Genomic DNA, 19311 nt, shown 5'->3' on the forward strand with positions numbered 1-19311 from the left:
GATGTCCCATGCCCCAGCAACCATACTTCACACTTAGCTGCTGTGTGCACAGACACTGTCCACCCCTGGCAACCACTGCTACCCTGCCCTGGAACCCTAGCTGCCACTGCTATACTTCAGGGGAGCTGGCCTAGCACTAGTGGCTTAGTGCACATTTTGATAATGCCATGTGCTCGTTATGCCTAGCTGCTGTCCAAATATTGCCAAGTGGCCCCAGCAGCCTTCATCGCCCTGGCAGCCACCTGGCTTTGGGGGATCCAGCCTACAAGTGGGTCAGTGCAAATTTTGCTAACACTACCATTCTGCCCCTAAGCCCTCTTGCTGCTACCTCCCCTCAGAGCTGACCTGCCTGGAACTCACTAACATCACAGAGAGCAAGCACAGCCCACAAGAGGCAAAGAGTCAGTACAGATATCTAGACTGAAAGGAAAAATGACTCAGATACAATAGCAGGACACAAGCAACACACATAGGAGGCTCCCCTGGAGTACCAGGTTCTGCTGAATGGGGATACTGCTCTGCAAGGCATTATAGGATCTCTTCTCCATAAAGCTACTACTTTCAAGAGCAAAAGATGTACCTAACTTTCCTAACACAGAGAAACAGACATAGAAAGTAGACAAAATGAGGACACAGAGAAATATGTTCTAAATGAAAGAACATAAAATCACAGCAGGCGATCTAAGCAAAAAAGAAATAAGTAATGTGCCTGATATAGAATTTAAGTAAAGTAATCATAAAGATACAGGACTTCAGAAAAGGATGGAGGATATTAATGAGACTCTTGACAAAGAGAGAAAAATAACATATCAAAGATGAAGAACACAGTAAATGAAATTAAAAATACAATAGATGGACTAAGTAGAAGGCTACATGTACAGAGGAATATAACATGACTTAGAGGACAGAGAAATGGAAAGAAATCAAGCTGAACAGGTGAGAGACATAGTAAGAATAGACTTATGGAACTCGGTGACTCCATCAATCATTTGCACTATAAGGATCCCAGAAAGAGAAGATAGAGAAGGTGGACAGAAAGTGTATTTGAAGAAATAATACCCGAAAACTTCCTGAATCTAGGGAGAGAAACAGAAATCCAGACTCAGGAGGCACAGAGATTCTCCAACAAATTCAAACCAAAGCACATAGTAATTAAAATGGCAAAAAATAAGGTCACAAGAGAAAGGAAGACAGTTACATACAAAGGAAACCCCTTACAGCTCTTGGCTGATTTTTCAAGGAAATTTTGTAGGCCAGAAGAGAGTGGTAGGATATATTCAATGTGCTAAAAGGGAAAATATCTGTAGCCAAGAATACTCTACGCTGTAAGACTTATTCAAAATAGAAGGAGAGATAAAGAGTTTCCCAGAAAAACAAAAGTTAAAGAATTCATGACCACTACATTAGCTCTACAAGAAATGTTAAGGATGATTCTGTGAGTGGGAAACAAAAGCCATAAGTAAGAGTAAGAAAAATAGGAAGCACATAAAAAGAGGTAAAAAAAAAATGATACCAAATATCAAACATGAAGGGGAGATGAGTAAAGAATGAGTTCAAAAATAAGTGACCATAAGATTAATATGTAGATTGATATAAGCAAAAGATGGTATGTATAAACCAAATGGTAACCCAAATCAAAAAATAGTAAGAGATATGCAAAAAATAAAGAGGAAGGAACCAAAGCATGTCACTAAAGAAAACCAGCACACCATGAAACAGAGAAAGAGAACAAAGTATCAGAGAAAAATAACAAAAACAACCACAATGCAAATAACAAAATTGCAATAAGTACATACCAACAATAATTACTTTGAATGCAGTGAGGATCAGCGCTTTGTACAGGAATTCCCATAAATTGAGACTTTTCATTCTGTTTTATCAGAGTGCATATATGTCCTATTTCAGGAAAAGTTAAAACAGTCATTTACAAAAGAAAGTCAATCTGTATTGAAGCATTTTAATAAAAAGTTAAAACAACAACAAGAAAATAATTACTTTGAATGTAAATGGACCAAATGCTCTAATCAAAAGACATAGGGTGATGGAATGGATAAACAAACAAACAAATAGGGAAACAAACAAAAAACAAGACCCATCTATATGCTGCCTATAAAAGACTCATTTCAGATGTAAAGACAGCTGCAGATTGAAAGCAAGGGGATGGAGAAATATTTATCATGCAAATAGATGTCAAAAGAAAGCCAGAATAGTAATACTTATATCAGACAAAACAGATCTTAAAGTCTGTAAAAAGAAACAAAGAAAGACATTATATCATAATAAAGAAGACAATCCAACAAGGAGATCTAATAATTATATATGCACCCAACATGGGAGCACCCAAATACATAAAACAGTTAATAACAAACATAAGGGAAGTAATTGATAGTAATACAAAAATAGCAGGGGACTTTAACACCACACTTATATTGATGGACACATCATCCAAACAGAAAATAAACAAGGAAACAGTGGCTTTGAATGATATGCTGGACCAGATGAATTTAACAGATATACTCAGAAATTCCATCCTAAAACAGCAGAATACACATTCTTTTCAAGCACACATGAAATATTCTCTAGAAGAGATCACATTTTAGACCAGAAAACAAGCCTCAACAAATTCAAAAAGATTGAAGTCGAACCATATACTTTCTGACCACAATACTATGAAATTAGAAATCAACCAAAAGGAAAAATCTGAAAGGACCACAAATACTGGAGGTTAAATAACATGCTACTAAACAATGAAAATGTCAAACAAGAAATCAATAAGAAATCAAAAAGTATCTGGAAACAAATGCAAATGAAAACACAACAGTCCAAAACCTTTGGGATGCAGCAAAAGAGATTCTAAGAGGGAAGTCTATAGTCGTACAGGCCTAGCTCAAGAAGCTAGAAAAATCTCAAACAAACAGCCTAACTTTACACCTAAAGGAGCTAGGAAAAAGAACAACAAACAAAATCCAAAACCAGCAGAAGGAAGGAAATAAAGGTTAGAGCAGAAATAAATGATATGGAAACTAAAAAACAACAAAAGAAAGAATCTTCCCCAAAGCCAGAACAGATGATGAAACCGAGAGATGGTTCTTTGAAAAGCTCAACAGAATTAACAACCCCCTAACCAGACTCATCAAAGAGAGAGAGAGAGAGAAAGGACTCAAACAAAATTACCAGTGAAAGAGGAGAAATAGCCAACATCACAGAAATACAAACAATTGTAAGAGAATATCATGAAAAATATACAGCAGCAAATTAGACAACTTAGAAGAAATGGATAAATTCCTAGAAACATATAAACTATCAAAATTGAAACAGAAAGAAATAGAAAATTTGAATAAGTCAATTACCAGTGGAGAGATTGAATCAATAATCAAAAACCACCCAACAAACAAAAATCCAGAACCAGATGGCTTCATAGGCAAATTCTGCCAAACATCTAAAGAAGAGCCAGTACCTATTCTACTCAAATTATTCCAAAAAATTGAAGGAAAACTTTCAGTTTAATTCTGTGAGGTGAGTATCAACCTGATACCAAAACCAGATAAAGACACCACAAGAAAGGAGAACTACTAGCCAATATCTATGATGAACATACATGCAAAAATCCTCAACAAAATGCTAGCAAACAGAATCCAATGATACATTTAAAGAAACTATTCACCACAATCAAGTGGGATTTATTTTTTTTTCTGGCTATTTTATTTTATTTTATTCAAGTGAGATTTATTCTGGGGATTCAAGGGTGGTTCAATATTTGCAAATCAATCAACATGATACATCACATCAATAAAAGAAAGGATAAAAACCATTATGATCATCTTAATAGATGCAGAAAAAGCATTTGACAAAGTACAATATACATTCATGATAAAAGCCCTCAACAAAGTAGGCTCAGAGGGACCACACCTTAATATACTAAAGGCTACATATGAAAAACTCACAGCAAACATCATACTCAAGGGAAAAACTGAGAGTTTTCCCTCTGAGGTCAGGATCAATCCAAGGACGTCCACTCTCACCACTTTTACTCAATATAGTACTGGAAGTCCTAGCCACAGCAATCAGACACAAAAAGAAATAAAAGACATCTGATTTTCACTTTTTGCGGATGATGTGATATTATATATGGAAAACCAACTGCTAGAACTGATAAATGAATTCAGTAAAGTCACAGAATCAACATGCAGAAATCTGTTGCATTTCTATACACTAATAATGAAGCAGCAGAAAGAGAAAGTAAGAAAACAGTCTCATTTACAACTGTTCCAAAAATAATGAGATGACTAGGAATACACTTAACCAAAGAGATGAAAAACCTGTACTCTAAAACCTATAAAATATTAATGAAAGAAATTGAAGATGACACAAAGAAATGGAAAGACATTCCATGCTCATGGAACAGAAGAACAAACATTGTCAAGATGTCCATTCTAAACAAAGCAATCTACAGATTTAATGTAATCCCTATCAAAACACTGACACTGTTTTTCACAGAACTGAACAAAATATTTTATTTTATTTTATTTATTTTTTTTTTTGAACAAAATATTTTAAAACTTATATAGAACCACAAAATACCCTGAATAGCCAAAGCAATTTTGAAAAACAAACAATGCATCACAATTCCAGACTTCAAGTTATGTTATAAAGCTTTAGTAATCAAAACAGTATAACATTGACACAAAAATAGACACAGATCAATAGCACAGAATGGAAAACTCGGAGATAAACCCGATTATCTGATTATATGATCAGTTAATCTTTGACAACGTAGGAAAGAATATGTAGTGGGAAATATAGTCTCTCCAATAAATAGTGTTGCGAAAATTGGTCAGCTACATGTAAAAGAAGGAAACTAGACCATTTTCCTACACCATACACAGAAAGAAACTCAAAAGGGATTAAAGACCTAAATGTGAGACCCAAAACCATAAAAATCCTAGAAGACAGCACAGACAGTAATGTCTCTGACATTAGGCAGTAGAAATGTTTTTCTAGATATATCTCCTAAGGCAAGAGAAATAAAAGCAAAAATAAACTATTGGGATTATATCAAAATAAAAAGCCTCTGCACAGCAAAGGAAATAATCAACAAAACTAAAAGGCAACATACTAAATAGGAGAAGATATCTGCAAATGACATATCCAGTAAAGGATTAATATCAGAGATACAACTCAACACCCCCCAAAAACAATATTCCAATTAAAAAACGGGCAGAAGATATGAACAGACATTTCTTCAAAGGAGACACACAGATGGCCAGCACACACATGAAAAGATGCTCAACATCACTTATGATCAGAGAAATGCAAATCAAAACTATAATGAGCTATCCCTCACACCTGCCAGAATAGAGAAAACTAGAAACTCAAGAAACAAATGTTGGAGAGGATATCAAGAAAAAGGAACCCTCTTGCACTATTGGTGGGAATGCAAACTGGTGCAGCCACTGGAAACAGTATGGAATTTGCCCAAAAAGTGAAAAATAGAAGTATCTTATGATCCAGTCATCCCATTCAAAGAATACAAAAACACTAGTTTGAAGGAATACATGCATCCTATGTTTACAGCAGCACTATTTACAATAGCCAAATTATGGCAGCAGCCCAAGTGTCCATTGACAGATGAAAGGATAAAGAAGATGGGGTTTATATATACAATGGAATATTACTTGGCTGTAAAAAAGGTGAAATCTTGCCATTTGCAACATGGAGCTAGAGAGTATAATGCTAAGTGAAGTAAGTCAGAGAAAGACAAATACCCTATGATTTCATGTGGAATTTAAGAAACAAACAAAAAATGAGCAAAGGAAAAAAAAAGAGAGAGAAAGAGGGACAAACCAAGAAACAAATTTGTAGTTGTATAGAGTCAACTCATGGTTACCAGGGATGAGGTGGGTGGGGGTATGAGTGAAACAGGTGATGGGGATTAAGGAGTGCACTTGTCGGGATGAGCACCAGGTTACATATGATATTGTTAAATCACTATATTGTACTCCTGAAACTAATATAATGCCATAGGTTAACTCTATTGGAATTTTTAAAAAAGATTTTATTTATTTATTTATTTATTCATGATGGAGAGAGAGAGAGAGGGAGAGAGAGAGAGGCAGAGACACAGGCAGAGGGAGAAGCAGGCTCCATGCAGGAAGCCTGATGTGGGACTCCAGGATCAGGTCCTGGGCTGAAGGCGGTGCTAAACCGCTGAGCCACCCAGACTGCCCAACTCTATTGTAATTTAAAATTAAAAAGTATTCCTATACTGAAAAAAAAGAATTAGAATATAAGAAGGAAAAAGTCTATATTTTTCAATAAAAGAGATGTGACAATTTTTTTCTGCATTAGGAACTTTGCCTTTCTTATTTGTCTTCAATTACCTGCAACCATTCCTAGAATCTAAAAGGCACTCAACATTTGTTGAATAAAGAATGACTATGCATAATCTGCGAACTATATTGTAATCATTCAATTTTTCATTCCAGACCATCCCTGAAAAAACGCCATCAGAACCCAAATATGGTACTGGAAGCTGCTGAATTATTGAACTATGCTTGGGAATCTGCCACATGTCATGTGGAAAGAGATGGAAGGCCACATACTTGTATTTTTAAAAACCCCACAAAAATGATAGTAGCAAATTTTTTGAAAGGCTGTTAAATTATTTTTATAATAAATATAATTTTAAAGATATTGTAGCCAGGTACTTCAAAATGTTTTGTGATGCATTCGTGGGAATCAATTTTAATGAGTCACTACCAGTTTTAAAAATTAAAGAACAGAATAAAAAATCAGTATGCATCATACATAATAAAGTTTTGTGTTATGACAATCATTAAACTATTGGGGGAGTTAAATGAATACACACATAAGTAATGATGAATGCATTCTGCACTGTGACTCTCAATGGCAAGAATGTGATCCCCGCATATACAGACCTCTTCTTTGCCTCTGGTCAGACACTAGACCATCTCCAAAATATCTTACTTTATTTGCTTTCCTGGAATGACAGGGTAAAAACTTTCTTGAGATAATGTCACATAATAAATGATTAAAATGCAGTGGGATTCAATTAGATTTTTTACGTCATCTATTTTATGGAATCAATCAAGGAGGAGAATGGTAAGGAGAATTTCCTGTAGCCTCGACAAAGCAAATTGTTTGAAAGAAATGAGAAAGCAAAGATAAAAAGCACTGACAATGTTGAACTTTACCTGAGTTCTATGCTTCTGTAAAACAGCAATGATTAAGAAATCTTGAGCCTTTGTGCTCTGGCAAATAATTAACTGCAAGGACTTACCTGCCCCCACATATTGAGAGAAAACCCCTTTCCATCCTTCCTCATGACTCCCATAGGACTTGTAGATGACTTCCAAGTTTACCTGCCTCTATAAAACCCAGACCCTTTCCTTTTTTCTTCACTGCATTCACCATTAATTGATATTTTCTCTGTTGCAATAGTTTGAATAAATGATGCCCTTAATTGGCTGGTGTAGCTTGGCAGTTTGGTGCCATGACTTAGATAGATTGGTTCTTGAACACAAATCCTTCTTTATTCCAGCCAAGTAATGAGGCCTCTTGGGACTCACTGGGCTTCATTCTGGTCCAGGGACTTAGTGGTAAGTCAAATTCATGGTGCTGCGATATGGACTCTTGTCCATTTCTGGCAACGGCAAGGATCTGGTTTTATTCCTTTTGAGTACTTGCTTGTTTTCTGATACTAGCTTCTTTTAATTTTGTGTCCTGGCCATTTGGTGATCTCTATAGAAGGACTAATTATTTATAAAGATCTTATCTCTCGTAGGTGAAAGATGACAGAGAATTTGGTTTGTTACACCTTTCTGTTTGCCTATTTTGTCTGTTTTGAGCTCAAATCAATTAAGATTCATACCCACAGGGAAGCACACAGCCCTTTGACATGGACCAGTGACTTTTGTAATTCTGTGTTTACTCTTCACCCATGGCTTAAATTTTAGAATTGAAACTAAACTCTGTGTCTCTGTTTGCATGTCTGTGTCTATAATTCAGAAAGGATTTTACCTCTCATTGCACGAATATGTAACATTTCCTTGTCTCAGGACAGCATTACCACATTAGGTTGTAAAATCTCCTAAAGAAGTTCTAATTGCTTTAGGAATAATCATTTACATAAAGTGAATATTTCTAAAATTTCTAGAGATTAAGAAATTTGATACTAAACTGAGTTACTGAAAACTGAGCAAATTAGTGAATCACCATTGGCAGTCTAGATCATTTCTATGTAAGACTGAATACTGAAATATTGACCACTAAGCATAATTTTAAGTTTATATGCCTTCTCCTTTCATTTTTATGTATCATGCAAGCTAGATTATACTTGGGTCTGTTAATATATGTGTTCCTTTTTGTCACTTTGTAATGTTATGCTATGGGAATATGAATGGTTACTAAAAATGAGATGTGTATTCATGAGCTCTGCTACTCTGCTACAAAATGCTTTTATATCCCCAGAAAGTTCACAACTATCCATCTCCGTTATTCCTCTGTGAAATGAAAGTTACTATGGTTTGAAACTATAATCAATATATATGAATGAGACCCTACTAAGATTAATAGTGGCAAAGCAGTTCAACTTTGTAATAAGATTTGCAGGATGTGTTTTCGTTAAGGAAAAAAAAAAAATAATAACTACCCTAAACTCAAATGGCTAGTTGTTAACATATAGGACAAAACTGGAATGGATGCAGAAAGTTGTAGAAAACTTGCAGAAAAGGAACTTCTTTGCTGTAGTCAAACCTGGCTGGGGTTTGGTGGATTCATTTATAAGATTTTCAAAAAAGAGCTTTAGTATCAAATACTATACTAAGGGAAAGCAAATTTGTTTTTCTGTCTGTTAAGAAGACAAACTTTACCCTCAACGATTGGTCTACCCTCAATGAGGTTGTAAATGTTTTTCTTAACTTCTGAATAATCTGCCTAGAAGGCAAAGATTTTGTGTCTTGGAATAATTTTCTGTATTTTATATTACCTCTATCATGTCATTGATTATTTAAAGTTTGTTTGTTTATGTAATCTCTGCACCCAACATGGGGCTTGAACTCAAGACCCTGAGATTAGGAGTCCTGTGCATCTAAGCCAGTCAGGTGTCCCTGTCATTGATTATTTAAGAGAACAAAGTCTTCTTTTTTTTTTTTTTTTAAGGTTTTATTTATTTATTCATGAGAGACACTGAGAAAGACAGAGAAAGAAAGAGAGAGGCAAAGACACAGGCAGAGGGAGAAGCAGGCTCCATGCAGGGAGACTGACGTGGGACTCGATCCTGGGACTCCAGGATCACGCCCTGGGCCGAAGGCAGGTGCTCACCACTGAGCAATCCAGGCTTCCCGAGAACAAAGACTTACTTTTGATAAAGCTAAGATTCTTTACAATCCTGCTACTGTGTGTGTATATGTTTAAAATCATTTACTGTGACATGAATTAAACATGTAGCCAAGTATTCCCTGCCTTCAGGAACCCATGATCTTATCTTCATCAGATGTTCAAATCTTGTGACAACTTTTGATATTTTCCTTTCCCAAAACTGATTCCTACATTATATCTTTTGCATTTAAAACTACCGTTGAGGGCAGACCCAGTGGTGCAGTGGTTTAGCGCCGCCTGCAACCTGGGGTGTGATCCTGGAGACCCAGGATCGAGTCCCACATCAGGCTTCCTATATGGAACCTGCTTCTCCCTCTGCCTGTGTCTCTGCCTCTCTCCATCTTTATGAATAAATAAAATCTTAAAAATAAATAAATAAATAAATAAATAAATAAATAAAACTACCTTTGATACATCCCAAGGGTTTCCTGGAAATCACAGAAGCTTTGTTATTTCACTGTGTAAAAAGAGAGATGGTAAAAACAATTAGGTTTATTTGTTATGTTCCTATTGATAAGTTGCATAGGAGTTGTCAAATCAGAAATGATGCTTAGCTTTCCCTATGGAAGCAAAAGTTTGTTATTATAACTATTTCAGAAATCATAGGCTGTATAGGAAGGTCCTAGAGAATCACCAAATATCCTGCTGTTTATGTTTCCATTTATTTGAATCCTGGTGCTGCATTTCCTGATAGTAAATAACAAGCCTAGAATTATCAGTCATGGTTTCCAGTAACTTGGCCACAGCTTTAACTTTGTATATTTGAAATTAACGTCTTCTAAGCCAGTGCTTTTCAACTGGGGATTCTTGTAAATTGCCCTCATCAGATCTTTCACTTGCAAAAATGATCAGTAATATGTTAGCCACAGTCATTTTAGGTTTCTTGTCATCCAGAGACAGACTTTGCTTTGCTTTGATGCTTCCCTGAAAGCTCTTGCAAATCAGCTTCAGGCCAGAGTATTTTGTCTTCAGGGAAAGATTGTATCAGAGCCCCACAGAAAAGGGCTATGCCAGGTTACTTTGGATCTGAGACAGAGCCTACTGATGTTGCTTAAAAACCTGGAAACCATATCCGAGGGCTAAGGCAAGATTTCCAGAACCCTAGTGAAGTAGATGTGCTTCCGAAACTGCTCAACAATGATTAGGTAGAGTGAGTATTAGAAAGAACTGAACAAGCTGATCAGGGATGATTGTGGATTTTGAATGTTGTTGATGTTTTAATAATCTGTTTTCTGGAAATGGGGAACCTCTCTCTTTTGAGCTATCTGTAATTCATAACAATTCAGGAGCGTATGCTTTTATAAAGAGAAATGAAACCTCGTAAATGGTATCTTTTCTTCCTGCCTGCCTGTTGCAAAATTCAGAAACTCTTTGAAGTATTCTTATTTTATTGACAATATAGCTATTTGCATAAGTTTAATATGAATCTGCTTTCCTTGTTAGCAGGGCATATTGGAAACATTAGGCATGCAACCATGGTCCTGCCTGAAATGTTTATTTGAGAAGATACTCATTTAATCAGATATGACCAGGCACTTTTAAAAAACTAAGGTTGACTTTATAGAGTCATGTTAATGACCAGATTCCTCACTTACAGGGTTCCTTCCTGGCCTTAGGTGAGTTATGGAAGGTCACTTCCATAACTTGGCAGGCCCAGGAAACTTGGGATATTTGGGGAACTTCCAGAAGAGAAGAATTCACCTAAATTTATAGATACTGCAGGTGAAATCTGTTGACAAGTTCTTGGTTTAGTTTTCTAGCCTCAAGAGGTTTATAAAAATCCAATCTGAGATTCCTTATAAAAACTTCCAGAAAGGTCAACAGAAGAAGCCCTAATATGGGAATTATTATTCTGGCTGCACCTCTGCAAAAAACCAGGCCCAATCAGATAATACCAGCCTAATTTTGTGATCAAGAATAATTTTTGAGACTACATTTGATCAAAAAAAGAGGTTACGTAGGAAGACATTTAAAAAAATTTCAATAGAAACTATAGCACACCGTTCCAGTTCATCAGATTGTAAACATATTTGTTGTCTTTTATTTTATTAATTGCCTTTTATTAATTGCAGGTTACTGATGAGTATGCAAACTCTGACTTGTCTGGAAAGATTTAACTTTCTTTCCACAATGAGCAAAAACCAGTTTTGGTACCTATGTATAAACTGGACTGGATTCTGCTACTTAGACCAAATTATCCATCTACCAAATTTGTAAATTAACCTGTTTACTTCAGTATCTGGCTGCAACCCTCCACACTAACATTTCCAATTTTTCTCCCCTTCCCTAACTCAGCATTACTGAGAAGAACTAAAACCGTATTCCTTCTGGGATTCTAAGTTGCCTGGAGCTGGCTGAATGATCTTGGAAGCTGAAGAATTCAACTGATATGAACATTGAAGGGCTCATAGTTGCAATAGACCACGCATAGGGTGGGTTAACGCCATGATGAGCCACTGCCTGGGCCACTAGCAAAGTCTGGTAAAAAGCTCATGTCATACATTCTCCTATAGGAGAGTGAAGCAAGACTAGGTAACATCACTAAGACCATGGACATCCTAGCTTCAAAAAACTCAATGAAGGGTGCTGTGTAACTGAAAGATTTTCCTCCACCAACTTCTTGGAATCTACTGGACTGGCACCGTCAGGGTTCAACTCCTGACTCTATCTTAATGTAATCTTTGACATTAATATTTCTTATTTTTATTAAAGATTTTATTAATTTATTTGAGAGAGAGTGAGAGAGCAAACATGGAACATGGAGTGGGGCAGGAGCGGAGGGAGAGGGAGAGGAAGGGAGTTCCTCAGCAGGGAGCTGGTCTCAGGGCTTGATCCCAGGACCCTGAGATCACGACTTCAGCAGTAGGCAGATGCCTAACTGACTGAGCCATCCAGGCACCCCTGATATTAAAATTTCCTTTTACTTATTTTTTTCAAATGTCTCTGTTTTAAGGAGCCTGCTCTTCAGGACTCTGAAACAACAGACTTTTACCACTACCTCCCAATACAATACAATACCTCCCAGTACAGATTTTTCCAGGGACTATGCCAACAAGATTTTTCAAGAGAATATTTCTTAGACCTTGCTTACCCTCACTCAAGAATTTTATGAGGGTCACCTCTGAGTTGTTCAGGGTTGAATGATATTGATTTGTCTTGAACAACAGGAGGAATCGACAATGTCGAACATTACCTAATCCTCGAGCTCCTGGAAAACAGAAGCACTTAAGAAATGCCCCCCCCCCAACCTTTTGTTCTGTAATATCTGTTAGAATATTAGAATATCTCCACATCTCCTTCCTTTTCTTTTTTTTTAAGATTTTATTTATTTATTCATGAGAGACGCAGGGACACAGCCAGAGGGAGTAGCAGGCGGAATTTGATCCCAGGACCCGGGGATCATGACCTGAGCTGAAAGCAGAATGCTCAGCCACTGAGCCACCCAGGTGCCCCTCTCCTTTTTCTTTGAGACATTCTTTAGTAACTGCAATAACCTGAATAAAAGAGTCTCCTTAATCACCTGGTACACATGAACCTGGACAGGGCCCTCATACTTCTTAAATTTAGTTTCTGCTTTGGTCCATTTCCTAGAAATGACTAGTTTATGTAGCTTTTGACTGGTTTTGTCTTATTCCAAGACTCAATATTTAGACTTTGGACTAAGAAGTTTCTAAAAGTAGATACAGAGACTACTTCCCCTTTTCCCCCAAGTTCCCACAGAATGATCTGAACACGACTTGTTGCAGGGATCCTGCCAACAAATGGATTATGAAGACAGCAAATCCATGTTTTCTTATAAGTTTTATGTATCTCATAAAAATAGTTGGTGATATATGAAGAAAAACAACAACATGTGTGTTGGCCATGAGGATCAAATAAACCTGACTGTGTAACACTGCCAATGAGGTCCATATCTCCTAAAAGTCCCATAAGCAGAAGGCAAGGCAGCATATTTCCTTACTTAGTTGGCTCTAGCTGCTCTAAGAAAATACCATCAGTTGGGTGGCTTAGCACACATTTATGTGTCATAGTTTTGGAGGCTGACAAGTCCAAGATCAAGGTGCAGAAGGATCTCTATCTGGTGACAGCTCACTTTCTGGTTTGTAGATGGCCATCTTCTTGCTATATCCTCACACTGGGGAGAGAGAGGGCTTTGATACTCTTCTCATAAGGGCACCAACCCATCATGGGGGCTCTATCATACATGGGCTTCAACATGTGAATTTTAGGAGATACAGACATCCGGTCCCTAGCATTGCCTGTGAAGGAGGTTAAAATCTCAACCTGGCCACTTACTACATGGGTGTTATGGTCAAATTCTGTCCCCCAATAAAAGACAACATCTCACACTATGCTCTTCTTTGGAGATGTGGTCTTTTCAGAGGTAATCAAGTTAAAAAGAGTTCCTTAGGGTGGTCCCAATCCAATATGGCAGGTGTCCTTTGCAAAAGGGGAAATCTGGACACAAAGACAGAATGTATATAGGAAAGGCAATATGAAGAGGCACATAGAGAGGAGGGCTATTTATAAGCTAAGCAGAGAAGCCTGAAACAGATCTTTTCCCTCAGCCCTCAGAATTAACCAACTGTACAGATACCTTGATTTCAGACATGGGGATTCCAGAACTATGGGAGAATAAAATTGTGTTGTTAAAGTCACTTAATTTGTGGTACTCTATTACCCAGCCCTAGGAAAATAATACATTGGGTAACTAACCTTGAGGAAGATACTAGACTCTTTAAGCCTTAGTTTTTTTCATAGGGCAAATGAGAATGGTACCTATCCCATAAGCTGGTTGTGAAGATTTGAAAAACAAAACAAACTCCTTTCACAGAAAATGGGATATAGCAATTGCTCAATAAAATGATAACTAATGGCAATGATTATGATCATTATTTAATTTCTGTTATGGAGGATACCTGCCAAAATATGATCAGCAGATAAAATTATTGATAATTATCATTGTCTCCAACCTTCTAAACAGCATCACTGCGATTATATATTGAGGATTTAAGTGTCAAGCCATGTGCTAATTGTTTTAGATGTATTCATATTAATTCTGCTAACAATTCCTATGATTTAGGCATTATTATAGTCCTTTTCATAAGTGGAGAAATTGGAGTTTATAGTTGTGACCAATTTAAAACTGCTAGTAAGCAGCATAGCCAACTCGGGGTGGGGGGGAAGTGGGGCATTTGACTTCAAAGCATGAGCAACTTATCATGACAATGCTCTGCCTAGGACAGCATTTCTATTTTAGAAACCTATAAAAATGAACCCCTAATGGAGTCCCATATTCTGTTATAGGATTTAACTTTTTAATTCATTTTGAGGCCTCTGAATAGATCACTTTTTGGTTTCTTTCACTCTCTTGCATGCCAATTGTGCAGCACATTTAGGAGCTTATGTGTGGTGTTGATGGATTTTTCTGGGATAATATTTTCTGAGAATGTGATAGATGTGCAATCAGAGGCTTTGTAAATTAACTCAACGACATACTCTTGAGCCCACACAGATGAAGAACCAAAAGAACATTTTTATCAGCCAACATATTGAGAGAGGGAAGAAAAAAAAACTATACACATAAAAAGAGATATAAATATAGTGAATTCTTAATTTATTTCATTGCATTCTACCTGGAAGTTTCTTGGGAGAATTTTAAATTGCTACTCTCAGGAGTTCTGTGGCAGCAGTTTTCTAAGTACGGTCTCCTGACCAGCAGCCTCAGTATGGGCATTCACATCACATGGGAACTTGCTAGAAATGTGCATTCTTGAGTGCTGTTCTCCTCAACCTTCCAACCTACCGATCAGATGCTCTGAGGCTGGGGCCGAGAAATCTGTGTTTTCACAGGGCCTCTGGTGAATCTGATATATGCTAAAGATTGAGAATCACAGTTTCATAGAATCACCTCAGGGTTCCACCCTCTTTTCTTCTGTTGATACTATTGCTATAAAAGACCATAGGTTATAGATTCTTGGGAAGTCTCAGGTGCCTTTCATTACCCTCTCTTTTGACATTTTATTGACTAGGCAAAGGGAAACATTTGTCAGCAAAAACTTAGCTTTTTCATGTGATGGGTTGAATCACAAAACAGAAGCCTTGGGTTATTTAAACTTTTTTTTTTTTCTGAAATGGTTTTATCTTGAAATAATTATAGATTGATAGGAAATTGCAAGAAATGTACAGGGAGGTCCCACATACTCTATGTTCAATCTCTCCCAATAGTAACATCTTGGCAGACTGCACTTCCATCATGACCAAGAAATCGACATCGATACATCCACTAAACTTAAGCAGATTTCACTGGTTTTATATGCACTCATCTTGTATATATTTGTATTTATCACATATGTAGGTTCATGTGGCCATCACCAGTCACGATACTTTTGCAGAAGAAAGGTTTCAATTTTGATGAGGTCCAATTTATGAATTTTTTCTTTTATAGATCATATTTATCATGTCAAGTCTAAAACTTCACCTAACCCCAGGTCCTGATAATTTTCTCCCATGTTTTACCCTCAAATTTTACAGTTTTATATTTGAGTCTGTGATCGATTTTGAGTTAATTTTTACATAAGATGTGAGAGTTATGTAGATAATCTATTTGCCCACCTTAATGTCCAATGGCTCCAGTGCCATTTTTTTAAAAGGTCACACTTCCTCACTGACTCACTTTTGCACCTTTGTCAAAACTCAGGCATGTTTCTTTGGCTTTATTGCTGAGTTACCTATTCTGTTTCAATATCACACAGTGTTGATTGACTGTAGCTATAGAAAGCCTAACAGCAGGTTGATATGTTCCTCCCATTATATTCATCTTTTTAAAAGTTATTGTAGTGTTTCTAGGTTTTTTGCACATTCATATAAATTTTAGGTTAAGCTCTGTTCTGAAAAACGCACATGAGTATATTTCACTGGATTTGATGTGGTGAAGAAACCTAGGAGTAGAGAAGTTAAGAGATTTCCTTTGGCTTCAGAGCTAACAAGTCAAAGAACAAGCAAGAATTGAGGTTTGTTAACTTCCAAAGAGTTGTCTGCTCCCTGCAACTCAGTGTCTGTCTTCTCCAGCTGCCAAGTTCCTGGGTAGGAAGTATGTCCCTGTTATGAACAGCACCTTCCTGTTCAATTCAGGCACATCCTTGGCCTGGTCACAGTTTCTGGCTGCAAAGTTCAACAGTTTCTATAGGACATATCATGAGTTGTACCAGGGTTAATAAGAATCTTCTCCTTCTTAACCTAATGGTTTAAAACACAAATTAATTTTTTAAAAAGTGAGGGAAGCAAGGAAAGCTTCTGAAACATAAAAAGTAGATGTAGTTATAGCTGTCAACTTTATCATCCCTACAAGCAAATGATTACTGTGAGTATACACATGCCAACCCAGAAACAACCAACCAATTTGCTGATTGCTGGTGGCCCTTGGCCTGTTGAAGGATGATATATCTCTCTGTGTAGTTAAGGATGTCTGAGCGTCACTAGTCCTAAACCTGACCTTGCCATTTCTCTAAAAATGTGGCACTCTGATGACAGAGGAAACAGGTTTTCTCCACAAAGGGTTTCAACATTTTTGAGTGAGCACAGATTAGTATATCTATATTTGTTCCTTCGTTTGCTGTTCATTGAATCAGACAGCCCTTTAAGCAAAAACTGACAGGAAGTCTTTATGTTTTCACATTAAAAATCACAGTACTGACGCTAAAAGATAACCACACTTTGGCAACTGCTTTATTTGTTTGCAGATCTGCGTGGTGTTTGTGTGTGTGTGTGTGTGTGTGTGTGTGTGTGTGTGTGTGGTGTTATTGTTGTTGTTTTTTTGTCCAGAAGCATGTCTCAGGTTTCCAAAGATGTTCTTAGTGAATTATTTAAATAGAAATGAATGCAGAGAGAGAGACTTATGTAATTCACTGTCAAAGTTAGCCATTCCGAAAAATTAACAGACCCAACTGAACCCTCCTAGTCCAAGCTAAAAACCAAAAACCAAACAATACAAATATGTAAAAGAGGCAGGGACAAATCACAAACTGTGGTTTCACTAGGTGATCTTAGTTGTAAGCAGATCTACTTACCAACTCACAACTCAGTGCCCATTGTTTACTTAATAGACTGCTAAAATCGAATCCTTCCCTGGTTGGAGGAAAGACTTCCATACTTATCTCTGAAGTACACAATCACCTTATATTCAAAACTTCCCAACGGGGAAAAATAAGCTAGTTATGTGTGTCCTTGCATCTCACCAAAACGCAGTAAAAGAATTTCAGATGTGACAGACCAAGACATCTGCAGTGGTTAAGTAAGAGAAGTAAAAGAATGTAATAAAATGCCCCCCCCAAAAGGCAATTCTGTAGTTTTGTAATGTTCTAGGGCACATGGAAGTTTTAGGCATATAGGCAAAACTCATTGAGCTTTGCCATATTTTGCTCCCTCTCCAGAACTTAGAAAATTTGGGGAGCTTCACCCCGAGCTAAGAGTCAGATAAGGGACAAGATGAAATGCGGTAGAAAAAAGAAACCCCTCAAAGATAAGCAAGAAATCATTTCTGTAGTGTGACGATGTCTCCTGGACTGGAGATGAAGAGAGGATAGATCTTACAGCACAGTTTAAGGAGATGATCCCTGAAGGCTGGAGTTACCATGTGGTTTGTTTTGTTTTGATCGTTCTTGAAAAATGTTTTGTTTTTGGAGTTTTCTTATTCCCATCTTGAGTCCTGGCAAGGAATTCTTGGTGTATCTCTGTTATCCTGCCCTGTGATAACAGCACACTCGTCTCAGATTAGTTGTACATTAAAACTAGCAGTTGGAGCATATCCTTCAGATGTGTTATAATGTCGGTTGTTTCTCTGAGGGCCGCATCTGACTGCCAAACCGTTCACATTAGCTGAAGGGGGGCAGCCAAAGTCATCCGTTAGGTTAACTGTGATTCCCACTTCTCTCCTCCGCTTCCTTCCTGCCTCCTCCTCTCAGTTACTGCATATGTTCAGAGACAAGTGATCTCTGCTTGGTCTTACTCTCCATGAGCAGAGGAGCTGAAATGCTCTTTTTTTTTTTTTTTTTCTAGCAAGAAGTGAGCTGAGAAAAAGAAAACAGATTTAATTGCTGCTTGGAGAGAAAAGTGAACTGATGATCTAATAGCTTGTTTCCACCCCTAATATCCACACTCCAATTCATGGCATATGAACCAAAAAAACCTCACTTTTGCTTATGGCCAAATCATCTGCATCAGTCCGGAAAGGTAATGAAGTTAAAATTCCTTTCCACTCTGCTCAATATTTATAATATTTGTCTTCTGTTTCTAGAGAAGTTATAATCTTTACAGACAAAAAGACAGAAGTGAGGGGGGAGCAGGAAATAAAAGAGAGCAATTTATAAATTTGTCAGGGTTTTCTTTAATATCATCATAATTTAAATTTTTCTTTTTCTTTCAGATTTGATGTCAGTTGTCTTGAAGACAGAGACAAACTTGCATGTGGGCCAGCCACGGCATTTTCAATCAAAGGAAGGGACCTCATTCATTAAACAGAAACAAAAATAAAACCCCAAACCATCTGAATTCTTACAGTCAAAGAAGCAAGGTTGGTAATTTCATTTGTTCTCAAGCTACACAGCTCTGGTTCTGAGATTCAATGACCATGATCAGCCAACAACTTTAGTTTGTCCTATATTAAGTGATCCAAGGTGTGTGCCTTTGGAGAATTGCACCAAAAATAGATTTTCCTTGTTACTCTTGAATTGGGCCAAACTCCTGGAACCATGCCAAAATTACAATAGTATTTTAGAAAGTGACAACCTCAGTCACCTGCACTGGAATCTGAGGGGTGAACCACCTCAGTTTGCCAAGACTGAAAGTCCTGAATCCTGGGAAATCTTGCAATCCCAGGCAAAGCACAGCAGTTGGTGACATTACACTCAGAAT

At 37.1% G+C, this 19311-nt stretch overlaps 1 protein-coding gene and 2 long non-coding RNA genes across 8 annotated transcripts in view; 2 read left to right on the forward strand and 1 right to left on the reverse strand.

Annotated features, from left to right (window-relative positions):
• The window catches only part of NRG1 (neuregulin 1), a 1071954-nt gene that overhangs the window by 464577 nt on the left and 588066 nt on the right, over positions 1 to 19311 (reverse strand). The gene's annotated exons all lie outside the window — the stretch shown is intronic.
• The window catches only part of LOC112645079 (uncharacterized), a 51330-nt gene that overhangs the window by 17237 nt on the left and 14782 nt on the right, over positions 1 to 19311 (forward strand). For both annotated transcript variants that reach the window (XR_003126965.3, XR_007402778.1), the window contains exons 2-3: positions 18461 to 18630; positions 18824 to 18970. This is a non-coding gene — a long non-coding RNA (uncharacterized LOC112645079). The remainder of the gene's footprint in view (positions 1 to 18460; positions 18631 to 18823; positions 18971 to 19311) is intronic.
• LOC125752683 (uncharacterized) lies at positions 7103 to 12125 on the forward strand. The gene is made up of 2 exons (XR_007402779.1): positions 7103 to 7619; positions 11695 to 12125. It is a non-coding gene; the product is annotated as an uncharacterized LOC125752683 (long non-coding RNA).

Source organism: Canis lupus, chromosome 16 (assembly GCF_003254725.2).
Source record: "Canis lupus dingo isolate Sandy chromosome 16, ASM325472v2, whole genome shotgun sequence".
NCBI lineage: Eukaryota > Metazoa > Chordata > Mammalia > Carnivora > Canidae > Canis > Canis lupus.